The sequence below is a fragment of the Doryrhamphus excisus genome, unplaced genomic scaffold (genome assembly GCF_037039965.1).
Source record: "Doryrhamphus excisus strain RoL-2023G ecotype Guam unplaced genomic scaffold, RoL_Dexc_Guam_v1.1 HiC_scaffold_24, whole genome shotgun sequence".
Lineage (NCBI taxonomy): Eukaryota > Metazoa > Chordata > Actinopteri > Syngnathiformes > Syngnathidae > Doryrhamphus > Doryrhamphus excisus.
The window spans coordinates 6,753,144-6,760,548 of NW_027621862.1; the positions used below are offsets into that span (position 1 = coordinate 6,753,144).

General features: G+C 48.3%; 1 non-coding gene across 1 annotated transcript; it reads left to right on the forward strand.

Moving 5' to 3' along the window:
- Positions 1-6,737: 6,737 nt before the first annotated feature.
- LOC144897002 (U2 spliceosomal RNA) lies at positions 6,738-6,927 on the forward strand. The gene has a single exon (XR_013626582.1). It is a non-coding gene; the product is annotated as a U2 spliceosomal RNA (small nuclear RNA).
- Positions 6,928-7,405: the final 478 nt, after the last annotated feature.

The following is a 7,405-nucleotide window of genomic DNA, read 5'->3' on the forward strand; positions in this document are numbered from 1 at the left end:
CTCGCATAGATTATATATTCACACGGGACTGGGCCCCTACTGATGCTAGATTGACCCCTGTCTTCTTCTCTGACCACCTGGTTCTCACCTGCACTCTTTCACTCCCGTCTGGTGCAGCGGTGGGAAGAGGTCTGTGGAAACTGAACTGCTCCCTGCTGGAAGATCAAGATTTGGTCAACCAGTACAGGGAGTGGTTCAGGGACTGGCAGACCCTTCAAGACTTGCATGAGTCACGAGCACAGTGGTGGGAAATGGTGAAGGCAAGGACCTGGACCTTTTTTAAAAAAGCAGGGTGAAAAAAATGTAATAAAGAAAAGAGATGCATGCTGGGACTGCAAAAACGTTTACAACGTTATTTTAACTTAACACAAAAAGGGCTGAATTTTAATGAAGAAATCAAACAGGTAAAAAATGAAATGGCTGCCTTAGCGGAAATTAAAAGTAAAGGGGTGCTTCTAAGGAGTAAGGAAAAAGAAATTGAAGAAGGAGAAAAATGCACCCAGTACTTCTTTAAAAAGATTATGAGCAAAGCAGGAGGTATTTTTAAATTAAAAAATAAAGACGGGCGCATGGTGGAGACAAAAAATGAGATAAATGAAACGGTAGAATTCTTCTACCAAGAACTCTATGAAATCAAAAATACAAACCCAGAGGTCATCTCAAGAACACTTGATTTTATGGAAAAAACAATTGATGAAAACATGGTTTTAACACAGGATTTTAGTCACGAAGAGTTAAATAAATGTATCAGGGCTTTTAAGAAAGGGAAGTCCCCCGGGGAGGATGGACTTCCCTTGGAATTTTGGGACATTTTAGCACCAGACTTACTCGCTGTTTTTAATGAATTTGACCAAAGTAGCCGACTACCTGACAGTTTTAGAGTAGGGATAGTGACACTCCTTTACAAAACTAAAGACAAGACCGACTTGAAAAACTGGAGACCAATTACCCTTTTAAACTGTGACTGTAAACTTTTTAGCAAACTTTTAGCCACACGTATGACCATGGTTTTAGACGACTTGATCAACCCGGACCAAACCTGTGCCATCCCTGGGAGGAAGATCACAGACAGCCTCATGCTGATCCGTGACACCATCTGTCTTGCGAGAGACAGAAATATTCGGCTAGTAGTATTAAATTTAGACTTTGAGAAAGCCTTTGATCGGGTCTCGTACCAGTACCTTCATAGGGGTACTGCAAAAAGTGGGTTTTCCAGAAAGGTTCGTAGCGTGGGTGGGACTGCTGTACCAGGATATTAGCAGCAAATTTGTGGTTAACGGGAATCTGACAAAAGCAGTTAAAATCAACTGTGACGTCCGTCAGGGATGTCCGTTATCTGCCCTCCTGTATATTTTATGTATAGAACCCCTGACACAGATTTTGAGAAGGGACAAATGGATCAACGGGGTGACTATTCCGGGGGGACTGATGACAAAATGCAGTTTATACATGGACGATTTTAACATTTTATGCACAAATATTTAATCAGTTAACAGAACACTGGACCTGACTGACTGGTTTGGACGGGCCTCTGGGTCCAAACTCAATAGGGATAAGACCCAAGCCCAATTTTACGGACCCTGGACGGCAACAAAGAAAATAGGACTTCCCCTGACTGTGACACAGACTGACCAAAAAAATACTGGGAATTAAATTTAGCAAAGACGGGGGAGGGGAAACCAACTGGGGAGATGTGGTAGGGAAAGTGAGACAAGGACTGGGCTTTTGGGGACTAAGACAACTGACTTTAGAGGGAAAGGTTTTAATCATAAAAGCTGTGATTTTACCTTTGCTTTTACTGATCAGCTTTGTTTTTATCCCCAAAATACATGTGCTTTTCGAACTGGATCGAGCCATTTTTTTATTTTCTTTGGGGCTCCAAGTGGGAGAGAGTGAGAAGAGATACTCTCAAAAAGGCAAAAGAAAAAGGTGGAAAAGCAATACCAGATCTGAAACTGTTTTTAGGCGCAAGATACACAGCATTGCACCTGGAAAATGCAGTGGGCTCATCCAGTACTCCCAAGACCAAAGCCTTGGTATGATACTGGATGGGCTCCTACTTAAGAAAACTAAAACTGATTCCAACAGATCTAACGGTACCTGTGGCTTTTAACTTACCACCGGCATATATATTTATAAGGACTTTTTAAAAATATTTTAATTTGGAAAGACAAACATTCGATATTTTAAAAAATCATCGCTCTGTTCTTTTGTGCAGGAGCGGGACCCAGTGAGTCCAGGCTTGCATTTGGCGAGCCCACATCAGTTTAGCGCAATGTGAACCATTCTGCTCTCCCAAACAGACTTCGGGACCTGTCATGGATGGTGGCCCACAAGATCCTGCCAGTCAGGTCTGTTATGCACTCCCGAGGAATGTCAGCTGACCCAACTTGCCCCCGACCGTGTTGTGGCGCACCAGAGTCGGTGAGGCACCTCCCCTGGGAGTGCAGTGGTGCCGTAGACCTGTGGGCGACAGCTGGCGACCTAAATTTCCTGGACTTGCCAGCAAGGGAGGTCCTAAATGAACTTCTTGTGCTCTACGGGGTGAGCCACTAGAAGTCAACCTGCAAAGACTTCGGAAAGCAGTGGCTCGCCCTTGCCGCCATCAAAGACGCCATCTGGACCTCCCGCAACTTGCTGATAAGGAGGCACAGACAGATCCCCCCCCCCCGTGGCTGTGATCCGAATGGCTGCAGCAACCCTCGCAGCTGCAAGCGGCAGGCCAAGGACACAGCCACAAAGAAGAGTCGTCTGTGCCCACCCGCAGGGGCCCCCGGAGCTTCACAGAAAAGGTCTCGGCAGCAGCAGCCTGACTCTCCGAGAGAAGAAGGAGGAGAAAGAGAAGAAGGATAAGGGTCGAAGGGTACCCTGGCAGTGTCCTGGAGATTAGCTGTCTGGGAGAGTGGGAAGTAGAGACTATTGATAAGGACTCACTGCGCTCCTGTACAACAGAAGACATTGAAGCTTCTTTTTATGATATTTTAAAATGTTCTGTACAAATTTTACACATTTTACTGCCCACAGCACTGGTTTTTCCTTCTGGCGCCGCTCTGGTGGCAGCCTGCTACAGCAGCTCTCGCTCTTCATTGAGCTTTTTTATTCTTTATTCTGTCTTTTTCATGCTTTTTCTAGGTTATTCTTAAAGGGACTGCTTCGTAAATGCTCAGTTCAACTGTCCACCATAGTGATAGTGTTGAGCTGGCATTTGTCATATAATTTTTCAACAATGTTTTCTACCGCACGCCGAAACTCTATTGTTTACAGTAGGGACCAGCTGTTGGCGCTCCGCAACACAGCGGCGCTGCCCCACCAGAGGCTCGAGGTTCCCCGGGAGGTAAAGAGGAGAAGACGGGGAAGCCGTGCCGGAGCCCAATGCCGCGACAAGAGGAGGAGATACAGACCAGTTCTCCCGTCCATCATCATGGGGAACGTAAAATCTCTCCCCAATAAGATGGACGAGCTAGCGGCGCTGACCCGGCATCAGAGGCAGTTCCGGGAGTGTAGCGTCATGTTGTTTACGGAAACGTGGCTGGATACACGGACCCCAGACACGATCGCTACACTACACAGATTCACACTACTGCGGGCGGACAGGACAAAGGAGAGCGGTAAGAGGAAAGGAGGCGGGCTGGCAGTGTTTGTGAATGATAGATGGTGTAACTCTGGGCACACTATTAAAGAGCAACTCTGCTGCAAAGACATTGAACTGTTAGCCGTTAGCATGAGAACGTACTATCTGCCGCGGGAATTCTCGCACGTTATCGCAATAGTGGCGTACATTCCCCCTCTGCTAAGCCGACGCGGCCTGTGACGTCATCCACTCTGCCGTGGGCCGGCTACAAACACAACATACGCAGGCTCTCCTTCTTCTCTCAGGTGATTTCAACCACGTTTCTCCATCCTCCACCCTGCCCACCTTCACCCAGTATGTCACCTGCTGCACCAGAGACAATAAAACACTGGACTTGTGTTATGCCAACACCAAGGAGGCGTACACTTCAACAGCACTTCCTCCCCCGGGAAGATCAGACCACAACCTGGTTCATCTCCAGCCTCTGTACAAACCTCTCGTACGCAGGCTGCCAGCTGTGTCCCGCACAGTGAAGAGATGGTCTGATGAAGCCGACGAGGCTCTGAAGGACTGTTTCAACAGTGTGGGAGGAACTCTGCCATCCTCATGGGGACGATATAGACAGTCTCACTGACTGCGTCACAGACTACATAAATTTGTGTGGAAAACACTGTACCGACCAGGACTGTACGGTGTTTCTCCAACAACAAACCGTGGATTAATCCGAACATAAAGGCTCTCCTAAAGGAGAAGAAGAGGGTCTTTAAGTCAGGAAATAGGGACGAGCTGAAGGCTGTGCAGAAGGAGCTGAGGAGGAAAATCAGGGAGGGGAAGGACTGCTACAGGAAAAAGATGGAGGAACAGCTGCAGCAGAACAACGTCAGAGGAGTCTGGAGAGGCATGAAAACCATCTCTGGCCACAAGGGGCCCGACTCCCAGGCTGCTGGGGACCAGGCGTGGGCTAACGATCTGAACCTATTCTTCAAGAGGTTCGATCAACCATCTGCCCATCCCCCGGCCCAGCACCTCCTGCCGAAACTCCTGCCAAAACTCCCCCCATCGACACCTCGAGTGGACAGCCCTACCCCCACCTCCCCCTCCTGCACACAGCCATCCCCCACCACTTCTCACCTAATCAGCTCAACCTCCTCACCAACCTCCCCCCGCACACAGCCCCCCTGCTCCAACCTGACCCTCACAACATCCCAGGTGAGAAACCAGCTCCGGAAAAACCAAGGCGAGGAAGGCGGCGGGACCAGACGGCATCAGCTCCAGGCTCCTGAAGTCCTGCGCGGATGAGCTGTGCGGGATTGTTGAGCACATCTTCAACCTGAGCCTGAAGCTGGGGAGGGTGCCACAGCTGTGGAAGACATCCTGCGTGGTTCCTGTCCCCAAGACGCCGCACCCCAAGGACCTCAGCAGCTACAGGCCGGTGGCACTTAAATCACACCTGATGAAGACCATGGAGCGGCTGATCCTTGACCATCTCCGCCCCCTGGTGGGTCCTTCGATGGACCCGCTTCAGTTCGCCTATCAACCTGGCACTGGGGTGGACGACGCCGTCATCTTCCTCCAGCACAGAGTGCTCTCTCACCTGGAGAAACCTGGGAGCACTGTGAGAATCAGGTTCTTTGATTTCTCCAGTGCGTTCAACACCATCCAGCCAGCACTTCTGAGGGACAAGCTGGAGCACACAGGGGTGGACCTGCACCTCACATCGTGGCTACTGGACTACCTCACCAACCGTCCACAGTATGTGAGGACACGAGACTGTGTGTCCGACACGGTTGTCTGCAGTACGGGGGCTCCGCAGGGAACGGTCCTGGCTCCTTTCCTTTTCACCCTCTACACTGCAGACTTCTCATACAACACACCAACCTGCCACCTGCAGAAGTTCTCTGACGACTCTGTAATTGTTGGCCTCATCACAGATGGGGACGACTTGGAGTACAGAGGACTGACACAGGACTTTGTGGATTGGTGCCAGCGGAACTGCCTCCAGATCAACACGGGGAAAACCAATGCGCCTGGTGGTGGATTTCCGCAGGCGCATCCACTCTCCTCCAACACCAGTGAACATTCAGGGAATGGACATTGAGATGGTGACATCTTACAAGTACCTGGGTGTTCATCTCAACAATAGACTGGACTGGACTCATCACACGGAAGCACTTTACAGGAAGGGCATGAGCAGACTCTATCTGCTCAGGAGACTGAGGTCTTTTGGAGTGCAAGGGGCACTCCTCAAGACGTTCTATGACTCTGTTGTGGCTTCAGCCATTTTCCAGGGAGTGGTCTGCTGGGGCAGCAGCATTTCGGCTGCGGATAGGAAGAGACTGGATAAGATCATCAGGAAGGCCAGCTCTGCCCTGGGTTGCCCCCTTGACCCAGTGGAGGTGGTGGGAGAGAGGAGGATGTTGGCTAAGTTATCATCCATGTTGGAGAACGACTCCCACCCCCTGCAGGATACTTTGACAGCACTAGAGAGCTCCTTCAGCGATAGACTGCTTCACCCCAAGTGTGTGAAGGAGCGATATCGCAGGTCCTTTCTTCCTGCAGCTGTCAGGCTGTACAACCAGCACTGCTCCCAATAGACTTCTATACTGCTATGTACATCTGTGTAATACTTGCTTTTAGTCAGTATAGTTACTCCAGACCCCATTCACTGTGCAATATCTGATCAACCTTCATGTGCAATATTAAGGGCTCTAAATGCAATATACTAAGTTCTATGTGAAATATTTCCATAATGCCTCATATTAACTCTCTAACAAGATCTCAGTGTATAGACTGGTCATATATTTCATCTTGTTTCATATTATCTACATACTGTATTGTATATAACTCTGGGAAAAACTGTTGATTTTTGTTACTATTGGGTTGTTTATATTGTTTATTCTTCTATATTGTGTATTTTGTACTGCTTAACTGACTCTGTACTCTTGCTGCTGTGCAATACAAATTTCCCCACTGAGGGACGAATAAAGGCATATCTTAATCTTAATCTTAACAAAAACCAAAACAAAAAGTTAATTAAAATGTGGTGTCGTGTATTTTACTTTTTTTAGGGCAGTTTTCAAAAATAATGAAATGTGGTGAAATTTTGTATTAGTGACAATAAACAGTTTCTATATATATATATATATATATATATATATATATATATATATATATATATATATATATATATATATATATATATATATATTCTTATCAGTTTAATATCTGATACGTCCCCCAACAGGGGACTAAATATTAAATTGCTTTTTGGAACAGGGAGCTGCGATTGGGGCTTGCGCCATCCGCTCCACGCATCGACCTGGTATTGCAGTGCTTCCAGGAACGGTGCACTTCTCCTTCTTGTGTAAACAGTAACAGCAGACTCTGGCAGGGTGCATCTTGTGGATGGTGCTGAAAGAAATGTACTGAATGTGCTCACGTTTGGTGCCCCCTGAGCAGTAATTCTGCAGAGGAAATGGCTCGTGGTAGCGGGGCACTGTGTCTGCGCACTCCGTGGACCCCACTTCCCTCGCAGCAGCCGGTCTCCAGAGGGTGTCAGCCACTTTTTGTCAGCCTTGCCTCCTGCAGTCTCCCACCGGCTCATGATGCTCAGGTTTTGTGTGTGCTTCCCGGGGCCTTGTGAGCGTCGATCAACTGCTGGATGGAATTTGACACAATGATCTTGTCTGGTGGAGGCCTTCCAAGTTTCCTCCACAAACCAGCGGCATTAGGGGCTTTCCGTCTTCTGTTTGGCTTCTCAGGGTCGGGTTTGGTGGCCCTTTGTGTGTTGGATTTGACCACGTGGGATAGCCACAGGCGGTCAGAGCCTGTAAA